The following is a 22349-nucleotide window of genomic DNA, read 5'->3' on the forward strand; positions in this document are numbered from 1 at the left end:
GGTACAGCAAAATAGCTTACTCTTCCTGCTGGTGATTTGCTTCAAAAAGTGATGTAGAAGCAAGCTACTGTCTAAAAAAGCCAGTGGAGAGCTATGAAGTTTTAAAGAACTGTAAATATAAATTTTAAAGAATTAGTATTCTGTATTTTGAGTGGCTATTTTGTAATTTTTTGGCTCACATGCCCCTGTGCTGATTACCAATGCTGTAAACGGGAAGAACAGGGAATGACAAGCAATTCAAGTTAAGGAACATACAAAATGTCACAGTAATAAAGTTTACTGCCATCCTTTCAGAGGTAAATGAGGCACTAAAATACTGGCTTCTCTTTCTTATGGCAAAGATAGAAATAAAATGTAGTATGTGCCCTTTCTTGTTCTTGTTTGTTTGACATGAACAACACAAGCTTATTTTATTCTCAGTGAATAAACATAAACTTATTGGTGGCTCTTTTAAAAAGAAAAATCAGTTACAAGACATTCAGCTGTCTGTCCTTCAAACTACTAAACTGCTAAGTAAAGACAAGAAAGAAAGGGAAAGCTGCTTAGATTTAAATATATTAATGAAGGAAAAGCTAAAGAAATCTGGGACTAGGAAGCTGACTAAAGTAGAATAGCATTTAGTTAAATACTCATATGGTTCCCACAGATTATTAAAAAGCATATGGCTTTGTGAGCTAACAGTCTGGGTCCTGTGGGTTTGTGCTATTAAGCGAAAGTGTCTTGGGAAAGGGAAGGGAAACTGAAGGCTTATTTTTCCCCCCAGACTGCAACTGCCTGCCACTGAGCCAAGTGTATTTTATTCAATCTGAGTACTGGCTTGGATTTCTGAAAAGGAAATTTTGGAAGACTGCCTTGTTCATCAAAAATAATTTAAGGTGCCACCACAGAGGCAACAGGGCTTCTCATTATTGTTTCCTGTATTTTATGATGTTGGCACTTTTTCTGAAATAATTTGAGAATTGCAGATATAATAATGTTTTGGATTGTAGAAAAATAGATATCAACAATGGAATTCACATTTCATTTTATCTAGGTTTTGGTAATATGCCTCTTCCTCAGTACATACAGCTTTTTCAAATGAAATCCTTACTCTGAACAATGGCATCATTATGTCAGGCACTTCTGTACAAAACTGAAGCATAGCAATTAGCACGAAATGAAAAAAATAATGTGAATACTCTTATAAACTTCTATGGATGATCAGTAAAGGACTTTAAAAGCACGACATACCGAACTGAAGATTTTTAAAATAAACAACTTGGACATTTCTGAGTGACAAAACCCACTTTCTGTTCCCTGCGGACATTTTCCAATTGAGCTTGCTAGTGAGAACTCAAGGAAATATTTAGGAGATGGGCAGATATGGAATCATAGAATCATTTAAGTTGGAAAAGACCCTTAACATTATTGAGTCCAACCACTAACATAACACTGCCAAGTCCACCACTAAACCATGTCCCTAAGCGCCACAGCTACACGTCTTTTAAATACCTCCAGGGATGGTGATTCAACCACTTCCCCAGGCAGCCTGTTCCAGTGCTTTACAACCCTTTCAGCGAAGATTTTTTTCCTAATATCCAACCTAAACCTCTCCTGCTGCAACTTGAAGCCGTTTCCTCTTGTTCTACAAGTTGTTACTTGGGAGGAGGGGCCAACCCCCACCTCCCTACAGGCCTTTTCAGGCAGTTGTAGAGAGTAAGGTCTCCCCCGGGCCTCATTTTCTCCAGGCTACACAACCAGTTCCCTCAGCAGCTCCTCATAAGAGCTGTGCTCCAGACCCTTCCCCAGCCTCGTCACCCTTCTCTGGACACGCTCCAGCCCCTCTTCGTCCCTCCTGAAGTGAGTGGCCCAAAGCTGAACACAGGATTTGAGGGGCGGCCTCACCAGTGCCGAATGCAGGGGACGATCACTGCCCTGGTCCTGCTGGCCACGCTGTTTTGGGTCCAAGCCAGGACGCTGTTGGCGGCCTTGGCCACCTGGGCACACTGCTGGTCATGGTCAGCCGGCTGCCAACCAGCACCTCCAGGTCCTTTTCCTTTATGTAGCTTCACCTCTAGATGCATAGTTGCCTTGGGGAGAGGGAGCCTGGCAAATGCAGTCTTTTTAAGTGTTTCCTTTTCTGATTCTACAAATGGCACTTATGCTAAGAAACTTAATTAGAAAGGAAAAAAAATAATCTTGCTGCATACTTTGCAGCTGCCAGTAGTCTGAGTGTAAAGCTATTTAACTTAATCGCAACAGGCCCGAGTATTTTAATTTAGTAGTCAGCAGCTGAAAATAAAGCATGGAAAGCAGCAATAAGGCAAGCTTCAAATGCTTTAAACTTAAATAGTAAAACTATTTAGAATCTCTTTTACCCTGACTAAGAGTGTCAACCTTTTAAAAAAATTGAACTGAAACTGGAATTTGGGGAAATCTGGGAGTAAGACACTGAATCAGTGACGCAGTGATGATTCCTGGGGTGATAAAGAGGAGCGATGTTTTCATTCTTTCTCCATGTCATTTAACAAAACAAGGATGACTCTGTTATGCCAGACCGAAAGACCACATACATGAGCATCTGTGACCAAAAGTGAAGGCTGTAAGGGTAAGTAAAAGCTGTAGTAAAACTTTTTCCAATTCCTCTCCCTGTGTTCAGCAATTTTCCAAATTTATGTAAATTTCAGTAATCTTCAGTGGCTTTACATTTCATGAGTTTGTCCAATCTCATGTAAACCTTGTTTTGAACCTGTAATATGCAGTCTAATTGCTAAAATTAACAGCTTTGTTATTAGTAGGACATTATGTGGGACTGGTGGTATAAATGAAAAAGATTCCAGTGACATTTGGTACTGTGCCTGCTTACATAAATAGAGATCTTTCCTTAAAAAAGATTGGGTAGAAACAGAGACCATCCAAAATACTTATTTTTGAGATGAGGAAACCACTTCTGGCATCAGAAGGATATGATCTTTCTATAAATTACATGATCTGGAACTGGTATGTTGACAAATGTGATGGACCTCCTTTCATGATTAATAGTAGAGACTATCAAATCAAGTAAATGTTAGAAATTCCTCTGAGAGAGATTGAAACAAATTTTAAGGGAATTGTTGCAAAAAACTTTTTTAGATCCATGATTTTCTATTCTATTTTTAAGTACCATTTTTTTTGAGAATGCTGTTTTAAGTAAGCTCCTGGAAGTCCTCAGTTAATTTCTCTTAAGAGTGGTCCTGGTTTCCTTTTTGAGTGAGGCATTTCACCATTGTGCCATCTGTAATAGAGCCAGAGACAAGGTGTGATTCACAAAGTATTCGTCTCTCATGAACTAAGTGGTAGTGCTAAACTTCTTAAGGGGATAATCTGGAATTTCTTGACTATACTATTACAAGAAAACCACTTCTCTTGTTTTTTGCTGCAGGTCTGTCCTTTACCATCTTACATGTCAGAGGGCCTTTGGAACATCAAACTATTTCTTACCTGATTCAATCTGACAAAGGTGAAACATAGTTATCATCTTGGATACAAACTGCACCACAGCAGAAGCTGAGTTTACAGGTATGCTGAGAAATGCCTGTGAAAGGTGGATAGTAGCTCAGCAGTGAACAACAACAAGCAATATTTAAAATATCAGAAATTCAGTACCTCTTATTCCTTTGCACAGTTTAACTTTACTATACTCTTACCAATATATAAATTAACTAAACAGAAATGGCTTTCAATGTTAAACCTACCTGACTGTGACTAATTGCATGTGATCCATGTTAGGAAAGTTCTCTGGGAGCCCAGAAAATACAAGTTACCTAGTTCTTGTTGCATTTGTTACAGATGAACCATAGGATTTGGGACAAAAATAAGAACAAAACTGATGTTCATTCTTAATTTGGAAAGAGCAGTGCATTTTAAAATATGCTTATTCATGGCAAAAGAGAAAAGAAATTTAATTTGGTCCTATCTTAAGTCTTATGACCAGAAGACGTTGATTCATGAAATGTTTTGTGATTTAGAATAAGAAATCTTTCAAAACTTTATAGATGTCTCAATCATATCCTAGTGAAGAGAGTCTTTGGGTGGGACTGAAATTCTCTTACTTAGTCGTAATTCATTTTTATTAATAACTTTAGTGTATAATGATACCAGGAAGGAAACCTGGGCATCCATTTGTGGATTTCTTCAGTTCAAGGATTTATCATTCAGACTTAATCTCTGTCTCACCCTGTGCGTATTATGATTTTAACATCTACTGCTTTTTGCTTATTACTGTTAATGTTGTAAAACAGACTCCTGGAAAGAGAAACTAGAACAAGTAAGTCTCATTAAAAATAGTTATTTGGGCAATCAGGCCCCCAAAAAATAAAAGAAAGAAGAAAGGAGTGAAAAAAGTAGAAAAAACATGTTCAAGGCCAGTAATATAATCATAATGTGAAATGGAAATGAAAGCTAGCATTTTAACTCAAGTTCCATTTTGTTTTCTGTTTTCCTGACTGCAGTTTTCATCTTTATCATCTAAACATCAAACATGCTCCACGTTAGCCACTCTGTGACTGTGGTAGTTGAGGGGAGGTGTCTTTGTAACCGAAAATAGCAAACAGATTGGTTTTGATATATCACTGGAGCTGGAATAATTCATTAAAGAGTGAACCTGTTGGCCTCAAGCAGTAAGTAGTATGTGTGATTTCGTGAACATTCTATTCTGTGCCTCATGAAGGTCAATAATACTGAATCATACGTCTCTGAAAACATAAAGGACACAGACTTCAGTATATAGACAATAGTACAAGTGGTAAGCATAATCATAGCATAAACCCAAACAATATAAAAAGGTTGTAACAGATTGTAACTTTGGTGCAGGAAACCTTCTTGTGCCTAGGTTTACTCTGTATGCAGAACTTGTGAGATTACGGAAATTAGATGAGGTGTAGTAGCTGTAATGTCTTATGACTTTTAAATTTTTAATTACATTTTGTTCTACATGCACTAGCAATAATTATTCTCCACTGCAGTTGGGTAAAACCATGGATTCTCCCACCCAATAATTTGAAAAGGCGTAATGCCACCAACATAATTCATGAGATTGTTTTGCACACTGAATTAGTCAGATACAGTTGACAGCCTCTCTGGATTGAGAAATACAGTCATGTAGTAATGGGCTCTAGTAATTTATGAATTTACTGTGCAGGGTTATAATCCGTATTTTGGATTTTCAATATCTTTCTGCTTCCTGTACTACTTTATCCTGGAGTTTCTTTAATCAGGAATTCATTTTCTCATGTTTAGAGCAATAACAAATGTTTCAATAGGACTAGATAAGCTGGGTGGATTTGTCTGGAGCCAGATTCGATGACAGCACTCTAGATAATTTAGTTTTCATCCTATTTTTCTTTGCTAAGATGTTTTTAAGTAAATACATTAAAACAGGCTTTCTTCTTAAGAAAAGCCTAATAAGATTAAAAAGCTGGAATTCTGTGGATGTTTTGTGTTTTCTTCTCTATCCCTTTCAAGATGATGATAAACTGTCTTGAGTCAACTGTCTACAACAAAATTCTGTCTTAATTTTTATGAATGCTGTGACTGTCAGCTGTTATGTTAAAGTGTTGAAGTAACGTAATTTCAATCTCATTTTCCAAAGTGACATTGGCAATGACCATGTATCCCATTGTCTTTCACTGAGATCCAGAACTCATCTGTAGCTGTGTAAAAGCTACGTGGTGGAATAATGACAAACTTACAAAGCCATAAATCTATGTGGTAAAGTGTCTAATTTCCCTAAAAGCTAAACAGTCAGCTTTTGTGGTGTAGAGCTCTGTTAAATGCCTTTGTTGGTGTCTCTGTCGGCGAAGTGGGTCAAGGGCTGACAGAAGGAAGAATCCTCCATATCTTCAGGATGTAAAAATTTTGGGATGCAGTTGTTGCTGGTGTTCATCTCTCAGGAAAAATAATGTAATACATATGGTTCAGCCATAGGAGTAGGGAGCACAGGCTACTTGCCCGCCATGCTGTGATTTAGATGAAGTTCCATCATGTGGAATCAAAGATTCACATGAAACACCTACTACTCTTGAAATACATTTAGAACAATGTTTATGTCAACTAAATTAATCTTCCATTTTGAGTCCACATTGAGCAAAATTATTTATCCTAACATAAACCATTTGACTGATTAATTTCACAACTCCTTTTACTGTTTCTTTGCTTTTCATTTTGTTTCTTTGCCTCTCCTGGACAATCATAGGTTTCCCTGTCTTTGAAATTCCAATAGTAAATTTTTTTATGAAATGGGGAGAATGTTAAGGTTTGTGAGAGTAAAGCATAACATCACCTTAATTATTTGCATCTCAAAAGCAAATTACATACATAGTTATTTTTAACTGTAATTAATGACATGTACATTTCACAACAGCTTATTATTTAGATTTTGAAGTAAGATGGTAAATTCTAGTCAGTAGTCAGCTTTATTCTTTTTGTCTCCTGAGGGAGAGACTTTGCTGTGTAAAATCTTCTGTTAGCTGTTACACAAACAAACCACATGGCATGCTTACGGTATGCCATTATTGCATAAGTTCTTGCATTTCATATCTGTCAAGATTCCTACCTTCCTTTTCAGTTGGCAGCCTGTTACCTTTGCAACTGTTTAAGAAAGCTCCTCTATTTCTACCCTAGAGCCATAATTACATATAAGCCTTGAGCCAGAGATAAGCCTGTGCTAGCAAAATGTTTGTATGTATCTTGGAAACATAATATCAGAATGGTGTTATCTGAGTTCCCGTATTACATGTGGTAGAGGTAAACCCAGTAGCCTTATTCTTCCTCAGAGCAAGTGATTATCTTTATCTGATTGATTCTCCAAAGAGTTGCCAAATTCAAGAGCTGTTTGATAACCAGTGAAAGGGATGTTGATGACAAAAGTTACAAGTCCAAGTTTCCAATCCAACAAAAGATGTTTAACGTGTATAACTAAAACAAACGGACAATTCCTATGTTGTTTGCTGGATTTGGGCTCAAAAGCTTAAGCTAAATATCTTGAAACTTGTGGATTTTACTCTGACTTGTATGAATTATATGGGGGGGCGGGGGAAAGATTAATATTAAAGTTCTAATGGGCATATTAACTTGGTCATCATGTGTAGATATTATATTTACATATTTTGATTGGTTTTGATAGCAGCATAACAATATATTGCTACCTAATCTGTAAAAAAGGGAAATTTCATTGCTTAAGCTTTTATTTCTGTTTTTGTCAGAAAAAAAACAAAACACTTCAGTGTCTATAGATGTTATAGTGTATATTTGTAACTAGGTGGTTACACATGTCAGTTATAGAGAGTTTCTTCTCTGAGCACTTACAGAAATGGCAAGACTGTATATGGACACTTCTTATCAAACACTGCTTTTCGATCTCAGGTGGAGTAAGACTGATGGATGGACATAATAAAGTGAAGAGAACACTGGTTTCTGCCATGCAGCACTCGCCAAGTTTTCTGTCCATCAGAGCAGAAAGAGTTAAAAAAAATTCAGACCAATGTTACCTCACCATCCCCAAAGTGGAAGGTGGCACATGAGAGGAAAAGGTGGACCGCATTCATAAAGCCTGTCAAGGTTTTTGGGTGCTAAATGATGGGAAGGTGGGAGAAGGAGAACAATGGAAGGCAGCAGAATTTTATTTTCATTCTACCAAAAATAAAAATAGATAAAACTTTAGGCTGCTTGGTCTGAACTGTTTTCCATTAACGTAGATGGAAGCCATAGGACTGGATGTATATCACAGCCTTCAGCTAATGATGATGATAAGCACTTGTTAGCATATTAATTAAATTTTGTAGGGTGAGAGAAGCCTAGTGATCTAACTTATGCACACATATGAGTGCTTGTGAAATACATGGTTTTTCTTTTTCTTTTTTTCCCAACTAATGTGATGATTGCTATCTGTTAGAATTTTAATATACAGGTTTTTATTTGGTTTTAGCTTCCCAGACCTGTTAGAAGCCATTTCAGAACAACTGATTGAACGTGGTGTTCCATTCTGCCAAGCAGTGAGTCCAAATGTGGTATGACTTTTTTTTCTTGAGATGACTGGCCTTCACCGTTTTCTTCCTCAGGACAAGCAAAAGGTAAGAAAGACTGTCTCCATGGAGCTACCCAACTGATGCATGATATTGATAGCTGAGGGTTTGATAAAGAAGAAAATATATTTCACTGTTAGCCAGGAAAGCTTTTTATGTGTCTGAAGTTCTATAAGGTAGTACATGGTCAGGCTCAGGGTTGCAGAATAATGTTTAATATAGGATGTTCACTGAAAGAAACTAGAACTGAGGAACATTCCGCCACTGTGTCCTAGAAGATGTTTTTTGTATTGTCTGCTCCCTCTGAAGGGCTTTTCAAAGAAAAGAAGTAATTTGACACAAAGGAAAACTGGGATGAGAGAATTACTAGAGGAGAAAGGATGGATTCACTCATGTTTTGATTTAAATAAGAAAACTCCTAATTTATTTTCCAGTACTTAATTTTAAATCCAGTTATGATTTTTCTGGCAGTACAGCTGTACCTTGAAAAATGTTGATTTAACGTACACGTATTTCATGTCAATTCATCAATATTTGAAGGGAAACTGGACAGGTGAGCCAGCTGGCATGAAATGAAGGATGTCAAGCTGGTTGGCTGGGAGGTGGTGTGGTTATTCAGAACTCCGAGTTCCCTAACTGGCAGCTGTGCAGGCTGTCCAGTGCTGCAGGTTGTCTCATGTGCTGGCTGCCTGGCTGGTGGCGGCTGTGTGCCTGCCCAGTGCACAGCAATGAGGCTCATCATAGGGATAATTTTTTGTACCTAAAATTTTCTGTGTCTGAGGGATTCTTTTGAATGTGAAACCAGTAAGTGCATGCTTAAAATGCAGTAAAATTAAATCTGTTTTTAAAAGCTGATAGCTTAAAGCCAAGTAAAAATATAGGAACAGCATAAAAAAATAACTTGTTTCTTCAATTAGAAATACCTTCAGTAGGTGTGATGAATTTTGCTTATTCTGGCAGTGTGCTTTTCTGGTGTCATTAGGCTTCTTGTGGCTAAGACCACAATGTATTTAAAGGAACTGGAGTTACTAGGAAAGACATTACACGAATATATGACTAGTAGCATTGAGATCGATACAATGAGTCATAATCTCACAACATCTGCATATATATTAGTGCTTCCTTGTGTTAGATTCAGGGATTTCAAGTTAAATAACAGGTGTGATACAGGAAAAAAAATGATCCTAAGCCGTGTAAGCTGAAAGCATATAGGATGTATAGGAAAACCTTTGAGAAAGGAACACAGTATGTATGCTGTTCTTTTTATTGTGTTATTTCATCTGACTAAAAAAAATAAATCACATGGCTTGTAGTGAACATTTGGAAAAGGTAAAAGTAGAAATCTTTCAATACTTTCTAAAATTTCTTAGTATTACATAAAAAGTATGCAGTTTAAATTGTGCTTTTCTCTGCTTTGTTAAATCTTTGAAATTGGAGATACATGCTTGCGTTCTTGCATTAAAATGGAGATATATGTGTATATATACGCTCTCCCTGCTGGAACAGCTTTCAAGAATATTCTGCATGTCTTGTTTAAATATACCAATTGGATTCTATTTCCTTTCAATTTCAAGAAATTAGTGCTGCTCCAGTAGTCATAGAAACTGAAAATAAGAACAGACTGTTGAATATAACCATCAGCAGAAATTCTGAACACTGAATACAGTTCTCCTAAGTTCATACCTACGTAGGAATCTAAAAGAACATTTCAGAAGTAAACTCTGTTAGCAGTCTGTCAAATGTAGTAGCAGCAATTAGTCTTAATGGTAGCAATTGTTAGGACTTAAGTGAAAGGCTGCTCTGCATTTCTTTCTACCCTCTCCCAAACAAATAATTGCGATATGTTTTCTGACACTAACAAAAATCCCTCTGATATGTAACCCACTACTGTTTATGCCTTACAAACCAAAGAAAGATAGGAGTTGCAGGTACTCTTCTGCAGTGTAGATGAAAACTTTTGTTGTGAACATGCAGCCTTATCTTAATATCAGAAGTATCAAAATTGGGTATTGGAACTCTATGTTCATAGGCTCTAAAAATGAATTAGCCATCTGTAAAATATGTAAACAAGAATATATCACATTTGTACTTCTAAATACTGCAACTACAGACACAGATGAAGTAATTGCATATGAAATTAGTAATCATATGATTGTGTGGAATTACTTGATCTGATTTGCATGCTTGACTGAAGAATTATGCACGTGAATCAAGCTTAGTAAATAATTCATACCTTATCCTATAGCTAATTAATTTAACATCATTTTTCTTTTCTGCAATTTGTGTAGGAGTGCAGTATTCTCTTGAAATTAGCAGTCTTTCCATAATAATTACCAATATCAAGGAATAAGTTCTGGTTTGCAAACTTTTCAGTGCAGAGTAACTATTACTCATTCAATATTTGAATAGTGTTGGCTAGTTCTAATTGGTCACGCAAACCTCCTCCTTTTTCTGTTTTTCTCACTTGATTAAAATAATGCTTGGTTATAGACTATAGGTGTGAGTACATGCTCTAAAAAAAGCTTTTCTGCATATATTTAATATGCTCCTCTTGTCTCTAAGTCACAGCCTTTGATGTCCTAGAGACTCAAAATAATTGGTTATTGGGAGGGAAACTAAAGATCAGCAGCTTGGTTATTTGCCATAGCAAATACCTACAGTGAAAATTAGTACTGGAAAAATATTTTCATGGATTTAACAGTGGAATTTGGCTTCAGGTAAATCATTAGATACCAGTAAGATTCACAGTATTTTAGGGCATCTACTGCTATAAATTGGGCAATTACTGGCATCTAATGCTATCGCAGAAACTGCAGTGAATTTATTAATAGGTTATAGGGTTGACTACTGGGGCTTGTCAATACAAGAGTAACCTAAATGAAAAGGTTCACTAGCATGAATGAAAAGGAGGGTGTGTGAAAGGCCCTTCCACGTCTGTATTTGCTATGTCCTTCATTTGCCTTGGGGCAAAACTGGAAGAATACTAAATATTGTAAAGGATTACATTTCTGTTCCAGAAGGCTTGAAATGTAAAACTTGGACTGCCTTTCGAGAAACTCCTTGCAGTATGGTACAGAGTCCTTAAACTTTTGATAGCAGTTGCAGGAATTTGGACTACTGTCTGGATTATTTGCCAGATTTTCATAACCAGGAAATACATCAAAATAAAATCTGGTGATAGGCAAGTAAGTAGCAGGACATTAATTTCTCCCTTACTCTGATATTCCATGAAATGAGACCTCTGTAATCTTTTCATCTTGGAATTCTGTATTTATTTAGTTCAGAGGTCATTTAGCTAGAAGAAATGTGTTCCTGACAATCTTTTTAAACTGATCTAGAACAGTTTTAATTGCAAACTAGTGCTAATTCTGTACCAACATGATAATGTATCAAGCATGCCTGAATTTCCCAGTGTAAATGCAGCCAGGAGTTAGCTTCTTCTTATGGTCTAAAATTTGTCAACGTTGTCAAATTGGGGTTTGACTCCTGTTTATGCTGGTCTGGGAGCAGAGTTCGATCTGTACAGCTGGAACTATGAAAAATGCTGAATGTTTATTGACAAAAGTAGTCTCTACTGCTGAGGTAAGAGTACTGTTTCGAGTCCAGAACAGGTTGGGATATGCCAGAAGGTATATGTATCCCCACAAGCTATAGCTTTTTTTTTTTTTTTTTTTTTTTTTAAAGACAATTGATATAGTTGCAACAATTTCCCTAATTAATACTGAAAAAAACCCATAAAATGTTATTAGTATAAAATTTCTCTGACAAGAGAGGGATCAGTCTTTACTGGGAGAGGTATTTCAAGTGAAATCAACATTCTTTTAATGAAATGTATTTTAACTTAATAGATGAATAAGGATTTTCTTGGGCGGGGGGGGCAAGTTTTGAAATAACTTTCTAATGTTATAGAAGAGATGAAGGAATAATCCTAGCAAAATCTTCAGTTTTGCTGTTGCAGTTCAAATAGTGAAGGAGATTAAAGAGCTTTTTATTGTGTATCAAAGGATACAGCTTTGTGGTCAGACAGAGCTCTAAGTGCTAGTCTAAGATTAGTAAATATGCAAATGCTCAATCTTAAATAGAAAACTTGGAAGAATCCAATCCTTAGCTTATGCAATGGAATGTTTGTTTGAAATGACTAGTGTATTCCAACTTAATAAGTTGTCATGTTGTAAAACTTGTCAAATTCAGACTGCTTGACGGCTGTTGCAGTTGAAAAGCTATTTCAGCAAAGTACAAGTTACATGTTTGTGCTCTTTTTGAGGCAAACAACCATTCTGAATATCAGGTGAAAAAAGTCATAAGGATGCAAAGTGCCAGTTATTTATGGCATATCATTCTTCTGAAACAGTGGGTGCCCACACTTGTGGTCTCACATATTTCTCAAGTGCTGCAGGTCACTACTTCATGTTTTGTGCAAGAAAAAGATGGGACTTAGCATTCGCTAGTGCTCTAGAACTACAAATGGCTTTCCACATGCTACAAGTCACATCAGTTCTCTGTGATGTTAAATATTTTTTATAATCTCATTTTTGCAAGTAGGAAGGTTCAGTCAGTCTTTGAAAAAGAAAAAGGTAGAATGACTTGGTCAAAATCACAGTGAGAGCTAGGCTAGTGGGTGGTAGCACAGAGTACCAATTTTCAGTGCACTTTCTGTAGGACAGTGCTCAGAGCTATATAAAATTGGGACATCTTTTGGAAATCTTATGCATAATAACATAGAAATTTAATTTGAATTTTACATTTTCTTTAAAATAAAGTATCTGATGCAAAGTCATCCAGTACTAGATTTTTTTTTTGTTTTTGAGTACGAACAGATATTTATGAAGAAAGATGTCATGTGTATTGAAAATATCTCCAAGCATTTTGTTGTCACAGTTGTTTAGCCTGAAAATAGGCATTTAGTTAACAGATTTTATCAACTCTCCAGGCTGCAGTCAGGAAGTTCAGCAGAATGCAACTGACAGTTATAGGTACTTTTTCTTGAGGGAATGTATTCTACCTGTGGGCTTCATTTCAAGGTGTCATTTGAGAAATTTCTTTAAATGTATGAAACATTTTAATAGTTTGAGTCCTGATTTCCTCTGAGAATGCACTCTTTCTTATGGCATAGTTGCAGGATGAAATATTTTAACTACAGAGCATACATAGCACCAGCAGATTTGTAAAAATATTACAGTGTTAAGAATATCATAGTGAAACGTTTTGTTTGGGCATTCCCACTGGACAAGAGATCTAATGCCTTCCTTTAGTTTAAGGGGGAGGAAATACATTCAATCTTCTTAGGTTTCCCAGTTTAGTGAAGTGTGGGGTTTTGTAAATTTTTGAGGGTCTTTATTTGAAATTTTATGAAACACCCCAATGCATCTGTGAGCTCTTCATGTCGGTTTTATTATTAATGCAAGTCTAATACTTTATATGTATTGCTTTGTTATAAAGCCACTTGAGGAACAAGATGTACATACATTCAGTGACAGTCTGGCTTGTTTATTTTGAATCTGTATCTTGATAGGGAGGGTGAAGGGTGAAAAATCAATTTGTGGACCTTTTCACTAAGAAAATACTGCAGAGAAATTATTCCACTGCAATCTACTGCTCATGAAGGGAAGCAGCTTAGAGAAATCTTTACAACCAAGGGAATCTTTAACCCAGTGAAGCAGGAGGCTATGAAATCTTCCCTGGGTTGGAAAGGGAGGCTTATAAGATCGGGATTTCAGTTAAAGAAGTTTGCTGTGAATTAGCAGGTGAATAATTTTTCTGAGTTTATGCATTTTGGTTGAAGTATATAAAAATTCTCCCTTCCTAGGGACGTAACTGCTGATATTGTAGATTCAGGTTTTTTCTGTGTTCCCATTTTGCATTTTTAGAATTTCATTGGGACCTGCCGATCTTGCTGATCGACACCCAAAACATCCGGGTAGTATCTGTTCTGTGCTAAGAGTTCTGCAGAGCTGTTTGTTGGCCTAAAATACAGATATATTTCTAGCATGTTTTATGCCTAAAATCTGTGACATTACTGTTGCTCTTATAGTCAGGGGTATAAAAATGATATTGCTACCAGAAAGAACACTAAAAATGTGACAGAGTAGATTGACATTTGTCTGAGGACATCCATTGTAGCTGTGTCAGACCAGATTAGGCTGTTCAGAATAGAGAGGTGATGATCACTTGAATTACTTATCCTCCCTCTGTTTTATAGAAAGGCTTAGGGCTGGAGGGGAACTGTAGTACAACTGTAGGATGCAGAAATATTGCGGTTGTGAATTGCCCAGTTAAAATTTAGATAGGTAACATTTCCAGTCAAAACCTGAAGTTCCCTCTCCTGCTGTTTCTTCCCTTTCCACTACCATTAAAGCTATAAAGACCTTTCAGTTCTTTTCCAAATGGAAACCAGGTTAATAGTTAGTCTGGATCATTTCAATCATCTGATTTACAGTGTGGCTTCAGAAATGGCTTCGTCACTGCAGCTAAGAGGAGGGAGCTGAAGTGTAATGGGAGGAATGAGTGCTCAGGCCCAGCGATATCGAGGGCTTCTTAACCCAAACTCAATGTCTCAAGACGCCACAGCCCTCACACGGTACCTCTGTTTTCCTTAATACATGTAAGTGGGATGGGGTGAGGATCCTGACCCATATCCTGCCCTCTTTCCTACAGACAGTAATCTCCTTAGAGAAGGACTTTCTTTCACTGTGTGCTTTGAACAAATTGGGAACTCTGTCTTCTCTGGAGCCTCTGTGAATTTTAACAGATCAAGGAGAATATTTAGGTTGATAGATATTTGGGAAATGTTAAACATAATTTTAATAAACCTGCTTATATAAATATATTGCAGTAGCTTTAGAAATTTGATCTGTTTCTCTTTTTTTTTTTCTTAAAGGAAAACCTTTATTTATTTTCCAATTTTATGGGAAAATCTCTCTTAACTGCGTAACTATTTACAGCTTCTGTTATTGTCACACCTAATCTTAGAAAATGAGACAACAATTGAATATAAACTTGTTTTAGACAGTGTTTCTGTTGATATCTTTACACCATTTTCATTTTTTTTTTGTTTTGCAACAACATGCACCAATGTTTTAGGAAATGTTAAGTTCCTTGTTACAAAATCTTCTGTCTTCTTCGCTCCAGAAGTGTTTATAAGGGAACCAACACAGCTACGTATGAGCTCCACAGAGAGATCATTTGAGTTCTGTTAGTTTGGGCATAATTTTTTAGAAATAAGGCTGGTTTTCTTCCTGTCTTTCCTTGATCTCTGAGGAGAAAATGATGTATGCAGAGGAGCATTTCCAATTATAAATTATTCCAGGTTTTCAGCTGACTGGTTTGAGGCTTGATATTCTGTCATGATTCAAAGATGAGAGGATTAGGTTCAACAAACCTTTCTTTTAACAGCAGGTAAGCAGATAAGCAGTACAGTAAAGTGAGATAGTTACTGCAACTTAAGTGGGATTTTGCATGTGGTGAAATAATTTTTTGACAGTTACTCTGAATTTGAGATGCAAGCCAGAGAAATAGTGGAAAAAATATTAAGCTTTTTCTATTTACTGTATTGTCAGTAGAAAAAGCTGTTCCTTATCATAGCTGGAAAAAAAACGTCCGCCACAAACTTATGCATTTGAAATTGCACGTGAATTTTGAATAAACAAACATACAAATGCTGAAACTTAAATAGAAGACTTGTGAGAATACAGTCCTTACCTTATGTAAACTTTCAAGCTACAGTGAATGGTTGTTTGAAATGTCTAGTGTATTCCATCCTGTAAGATGTGGTTTGCTGTGTTAGATTAAACAAGCAATGAAGTGAGATGAAATAATGCAGGACCACTGGTATATGAAAGTAGACAAAAATATTTCTCATACGCTCAAGATGTTAGAATATTTCTTATACTACACCTGGCTGAGATCGTCAATATAAGAGAGAATGTGGCATAATGGGGATTTGAGCTCCATGGTTCAAGAGGGGTTGCCCTAAGGTAGACCAAGACTTTTAAAGTACTTTTTTCCTGGCTACCCTGGGGGAGTCAGGGGGGAAAAGGGAAAGATAGGGCCTGACATATTCATGCTAGTGCTGAGGGATGGAACGGGAATGTAACTTTTACTGGTGGATGAAGTCTTTTCTTTCAATCCCAACTCCTTGATGAGCTCCTGTTTCACTCGGTGTAGCATTTCCCGCCCTGGCAGCAAAGGCAGGAGTGGGGAGGGGATCAGCTAGGGCTGTGGTTGGGGGTGCTTAGGCCCTGGGTGGTCATTCCGTAGCACCAGGCAAGCACCTGCTTTGTGCACCCCTAGAACCAGCCTTGGTTGTACCAGCTAGGTGCTTTTCTCTTCTCCCCACTCCTTCAAATAGGTATCTTTCTATATAACCACACATGGGCCGTTCACTCACTTTTGCCTTCAGTAAATCGTAAAAATTCCTTAAAAATCAGTGTAATCCAGTATTTTCTGACAAATAAAACCAACAGTCTCATTCACCTGACTGGCATAGACACGGTGTTATGTGAAAAGTGGGACCACATGGAAAGCAAAGTTAAAGGGAGAAAAGGGTCTGCTTGTAAGATCTCAGGTGAATGGTATTTGGCCCTGAGCTAATATGACTGCATTTTTAAAAAGGCAGGCCCGATTATGAATGTTAGATTTCAAACTTTAAATATATGCTTAGCTGTTTTCATGATATCACTGTAGCCTTGTTTCTGTTTGCTGATGAAATACATGAGTAATCAACATAGCACTTATTTCTAATACCATGCTGAAGTTTTATTTCACAGATTTGCTATTGACCATAGACAGTTTGTGAGCAGAAGAGAGTTCAGTCTTTTAGCAACATCTTATTAAATCTTAAGTTTAAATCTACATATTTGTGGTGTGGAATCAACATGTTAGTTTTGTGAAATCTGTATAAAACTGGTGTATCAGAGTAAGTCAGGTCTATTAACATCAACCAGAGATTTATTCTTTTCTTTTACAGAGGTTTTTGTATGGAGGGGTCCAGGTTTTTCACACTGCTCTTTTTTTCTAAACCTTGAGATGAATGACAGTAAGAAATATATTAATACATTTCAGTCAAAAGGATTCAATAAGAGATCCATATAATTTATTTTCTGAATCCCCCTACTTCATACTAATACCTAACCATCTAACAAAAATGTTACGTTGCCTTAGAATAAAAGCTATTGCTGTGTAAATGAGAAAGGGGAAAAAAGAGCTCTTGTCACTTGCCACATAGCCTCGTTTGGACTTTGGTGTCTTGTGGGACCACTCCTAGTTTCTTATGTACATTGCTATTAACTAAATCTGTAGCCAGGAACAAGTTACATAGTCATCAGTAATAATTTGCAGAATTGCCTGAAAACAAACTTTATTAGGAGTTCACTTTAATTTGTTCATTCTCATCAAGCAATTTCAACAACACTTGCATTAAGAAAGTGGTATTTATCTCCCATCCTGTTCCGGTCAGAGTATTGCGCAGTTTGACTAACCTTGTAATTCATGTCTCTGAGACCCATCTTCTATGAAGATCAGCAAATATTCCTCAGGAAGAACTCTGATGTGACAAAAGCCAACAAAGCTGAGAAGGATAGACTGTCAAATAGCAATGTGATAAGTATGCTTAATTTTCAACAATTAGCTTATAATCCTGTGGCTTTCCATAAATACTACTAGATGTGAGTACGAATTTGTCACTTACTGTTTTGGATTCTAATGAAGCCAATATATTCAGCGTGCTAACCTAAAGGATAATAAGAACAAGAACTGAAATATTCTTTATAGCTGTGGGGATAAGAGACACCCCCACCCCGCCACCCCCAATAGTCTTCTAGTAGTTTGCAAAATTTCCAGAGGCTGTAGGATAAAGCCAAACCTCTGTAGATGTTCCTCATGGATGCTGTCTATGAAGACTAAACCAATTGAATTAAACCCTTTCCAATATGGTAAAGGAAATGAGATACTAAGGAAGACTCAGATGGTGGAAGTGACTCTATGACTACGATAAAAAAAGGAAACAAACCCAGATTGAATACATGGCAGCTCTTAGGCCTTGAAAAGTTCTTTCTGTAGAACGTGAGGGCAGTAGTACACTTCCTGGAGAAAGAGGTGCATTTCTGTCTGAAAATAAATAATGAGGACCTGAGTTGTAAAGAGAATGGTTCCTTGACTTGCTGTAGAGGGGTCAGAATGTTTCCTGTGAACTTATTTTCTTCTTTGCCAGTGGCCTTTTCAAGAAAAAAGGTAATATTTAACATTTTAAGCATTTTATTTTTTCATGTAATATTATTCAAATTTTCATAGTCATTACCTCAACAATCTATGGTTCAACGACAGTCAAAGGTTTTTTTAATGTAATTTCTGACTTTAATAATTCACGGCATAATTATGATCTCAATTTTCATATAAACACACAAAAAATTAATTACAGTGGCAATGTTTCAAAACACGCCTTTTTTTGAAAATTGTTTCTTTTGAAAAGAAACATTTCTTGTTCATTCACATGAAGCAATTTCAACAATACTTTCAGTAAGGAATATTCCACTCCATTAAGGAAGGCTCCCCTCTCTTTTAATTCGAAAATAAACATTTCTTTTGAAAAGACAGTGGATGACTGAGAATTGGCACAGGTTTCCCAGAGTTTTCCGTCTTTGGAGATATTAAAAAACTGTCTGGTCATGGTCCTGGACAACTTTTTTCTAGGGGACCCTGCTCAAGCAAGCATGTGACAAGATGACTTCCAGAGGTCAGTCTACCTCAGCCATTCAGTGATTCTGTGAAAAGTCAATTAATTATTTCAGAGTACTCAAAGCAACAATGTCTAAGTAAGTGCTGATCCTGTAGTACAGTTCTCTCTGCTTTTCACAGGCCACTTAAAATTCTGGGTTTTCCTCTTCTTTGATTTGTTCACCTCTTTTTGTCTTCATTTTTTCAGTGTGCCCATCATTTTTGTTTCCTTTCTGTTTCCTTTTTTTTTTTTTTTTTTTTTTTTTTATGTTTATTGAAATGTGTCTTCTGTCTTGTTCTGAATGCAGTAAGTCTTGTGGCTCTCCTCTGGTAAAGAATTTAAAAACTTCCTGCTGTGGAAAACCAATCCCATCCTTGCAAATTTCATTCTTGCCTGTGAAGAGATTCAGGGTTTGTTGCTTTGGGAATTAAAGTTCTATACCAATCTCATTGAAAACTAGTGACAAAGTTTAATGACTAAATGCAGGATCAATCCATCACAATAGGCAGAGAGTGATACAGCATAGCTATCTTGCTACAAAAAGCAAAATTTGATTTGGTGTAAATCCTGTTTTTCTTTTTTCCTTATATTTTTTTCTTCCATGACATTAAAATTAGAAATTAGAAACATGCAGTGGTCAACTTTCCAGAAAGCCTAATGAGGTTTGCTACTGAATAATTAATGAAAATGACTGGTATCAAATCTTGTCAAAATTACAGTCTCCTTTCCAGGCTTGGTATACCTGCAAAGAAGTGAAAATAATATCAAACTTTCCAACTATAATTTAATTATGCTATTAATATTACCACAGCTTTACCACTTTATTGGTATAGACTTGTTGGTCTTTGAAGAAAAATTAGTTTATACTTTCCTTCTGATTCTGTTTATTTCAATAAATTGCAAAATGTGAGCCTAATCAACCATCAGACATTCAGCTTAGTTGCATTTAATTTCTTCAATAGAGCAAGCATATAATACCTGATGTGCCAAAATAGACATTTCATTAGTTTACATTCTGAATGCACACAGAATAAATAATTATAAACTCAGTGCAGTCTGAAATATTTACCAAAAAGTGTAGTTTTTCCCAAAACACTGGAAAAGGCAATATTAAGATCCTTGCAAATTCGTTCCAAGGACTGGACTTTTTTTTGTGCAATGTGAAAGGATGAAGAGCTGTAAGAGAAAGCTATAAGAATTGTTCTATATTAACTTCCCTTTTCCTTCTACATGGCTAATATAGCAACAGAACATACTCAGATATGAAGAATATGCCTTGAAAATTATATAAATGCAGCCACAGCAAGGCAAAACATATCTTTGTACAACAAGGTTCTGTTTATTTTCCTCAAACTGCGCTGCATACTGGCACATCATGATGTTGGAGATTATTTGTTCTAGAAAATTTATGTAATAGTTTCTGCAATGAAATCTATGCAAAACGCTTATTGTAAGGTAGGTATATGTAGTCTGCATGTCTTTGTACCTTTTAATTGTTTTGTAGGCATCTGTCTATTCTAACTTTAAATTTACTGTAGACGGTTATGACATTTAGATATCTGATGATCACCATATGATCCAGTGCTGCTTTTAATGAAGAATTCTTTCAGTATTCCAGTTTTTATTATTTTGTACTATTTTGGGATCTTTACTGACTCACTGTTTCCTGTTGAAAAGCCCTGAAGCACCTTTATACTATCCAGGAACAGACCCACTAAGGTCACCCTAAGCAGCCAATAAATTGGTCAGCACTAAGTAATTCCAAAGGTACTTCCAGAAAACCTTTCAGATAAGGGATCAGACTCTGCCGTAACTCTTCATTCTTCTGCCTGGCAACTCTAAGAAGTTTAAAACAGCAGATACTCTTTAGCAATATGCAATCTACAGTTTAGGCAAAGGAAAACAGGATGGGTTAAAATTTGGTTTGTTCAGTCTTGCTGTGGTGGGGCTGTATTCTTCAGAGTATTTTGTTTATATTATGTTACCTTTGGAGGTAGTCAGCTTCCCTTGTAAGTCACTTCTTTTCTACACATTTTCCATCTCTACATATGGGCCATACTGGATAAAAAGGAAATACTCTGGCTTTGACACTTGTAGGAAATGGGTTGATAAGAGCTTTCTCTCAATTTTCCCCTCAGGATTTAAGACTTACATGCACACAAATGCACCTTAGCTTTCAATACAATAGATAAATGTATTCTGTGTCAACTAGTCCATGATAATTTATGGCCTCAGGCTACACTAGGGGACACGTAGATTGGATATTAGGAAAAATCTTTTCACTGAAAGGGCCATAAAGCACTGGAACAGGCTGCCCAGGGAGGTGGTGGAATCACCACCCTTGGAGGTATTTAAAAGACATGTAGATGTGGTGCTTGGAGACGTGGTTTAGTGATGGACTTGGCACTCCTGGGTTAATGGTTGGACTTGGTGTTCTCAAAGGTCTTTTCCAACCTAAATGATTCTTTGATTCTGTGATAACTATGTACATATATACTCTGACCTCTGGGTAAATGCAATGTCGCTATCACTGTGGTTGATCTGCTTCACTTTTTCTGTGGTACTAGAATGTGAACACAGACTGTTACTGTCAAGTTGTTGATGTGCTGTCAGTTGACATCCTAGCTTTCCCTAGGGTGCCAAGGGCAATGTATTTTTGGAACCTGTGCCCCTACTGATGCTAGGTTAAAAGCAACTGAGAGCTGCTTTAACTTTGGCTGGGGCTGGGCAATACACCATCAGCAACCTGCTGTCAAAGATTTTCTGGTCCCAGCTGGTGCTGAGTAGCACTTGGCTACAGGAGAGAATCTTCTGACTTTCCAAACCTGAAGGATGTAGGGCTATTATGGCATTATTGTTTTAAAACTTTTTGTTTATGTAGCAGACTGAGACAATCCAGTTTAGTTTCTACAGATGACTGCCTGCTGAAATGAAAAATAACAAGTTGTGGAGCATTTGATAACCTCACATTAGTATGGGAGTGTCTGCCACTGACTCATCTTCTCCAGGAGGTTTGTTAGCTGAGTCATGTTTCTGACTTTGAGGACATGTTAATTTTATTTATTTACAGTTGTAGTTTGTTAATGGAACGAACTTTGTCCTGTTCAAATTACTGCGAGTTTTGCCATTGGCTTAGAAGTATCAGGGTTTGGTGCTGTGCGAATTACCCAGTATCTCTGGAGCTGGGTGGTGGGGATGAGAAGAGGAAGGGCGAGGTCTCTTGCATAACATAAATTTGGTATCGGAGCAAAGTACTGTATGTACTTGTCTTGACTATTCTGATTCTCCAAAAAGACAGGCTGAATATTCAACTGTCACCCCAGTGCAGACACATACACCCAATACAACCTTTGTTGTCATCTTCCAAAGTTGAATCTTAAACAACCATTAAGGAATATACAGTTCTTGGTAGAATTCAAATCAATTTCAGGAAAGTGGTTTCTTTCTTTTTAATTTTAATTTATTTGAATGTCAATCTGCATTGTCATGGGTCTGGAAGGTTTGACTGGGTGAAGTAGCAATGAACAATTATTTTAACCTAACAGTTTTACTATGTGACAGAACTTGCCATTGTTAATTCTAAAGTTTGTGCAACCAGT

At 36.7% G+C, this 22349-nt stretch overlaps 1 long non-coding RNA gene across 16 annotated transcripts in view; it reads left to right on the forward strand.

The window, feature by feature from the left end:
- LOC106112084 (uncharacterized) overlaps positions 1–22349 on the forward strand; it is a 316631-nt gene that overhangs the window by 105563 nt on the left and 188719 nt on the right. For 15 of the 16 annotated variants that reach the window (XR_008748682.1, XR_008748679.1, XR_008748677.1 and 12 more), the window contains 4 exons: positions 2517–2587; positions 3401–3537; positions 4470–4637; positions 7943–8087. This is a non-coding gene — a long non-coding RNA (uncharacterized LOC106112084). The remainder of the gene's footprint in view (positions 1–2516; positions 2588–3400; positions 3538–4469; positions 4638–7942; positions 8088–22349) is intronic. The other variant, XR_008748678.1, reaches the window with a different exon arrangement.

Source organism: Falco peregrinus, chromosome 9 (genome assembly GCF_023634155.1).
Source record: "Falco peregrinus isolate bFalPer1 chromosome 9, bFalPer1.pri, whole genome shotgun sequence".
In the NCBI taxonomy this organism is placed as follows: Eukaryota; Metazoa; Chordata; class Aves; order Falconiformes; family Falconidae; genus Falco; species Falco peregrinus.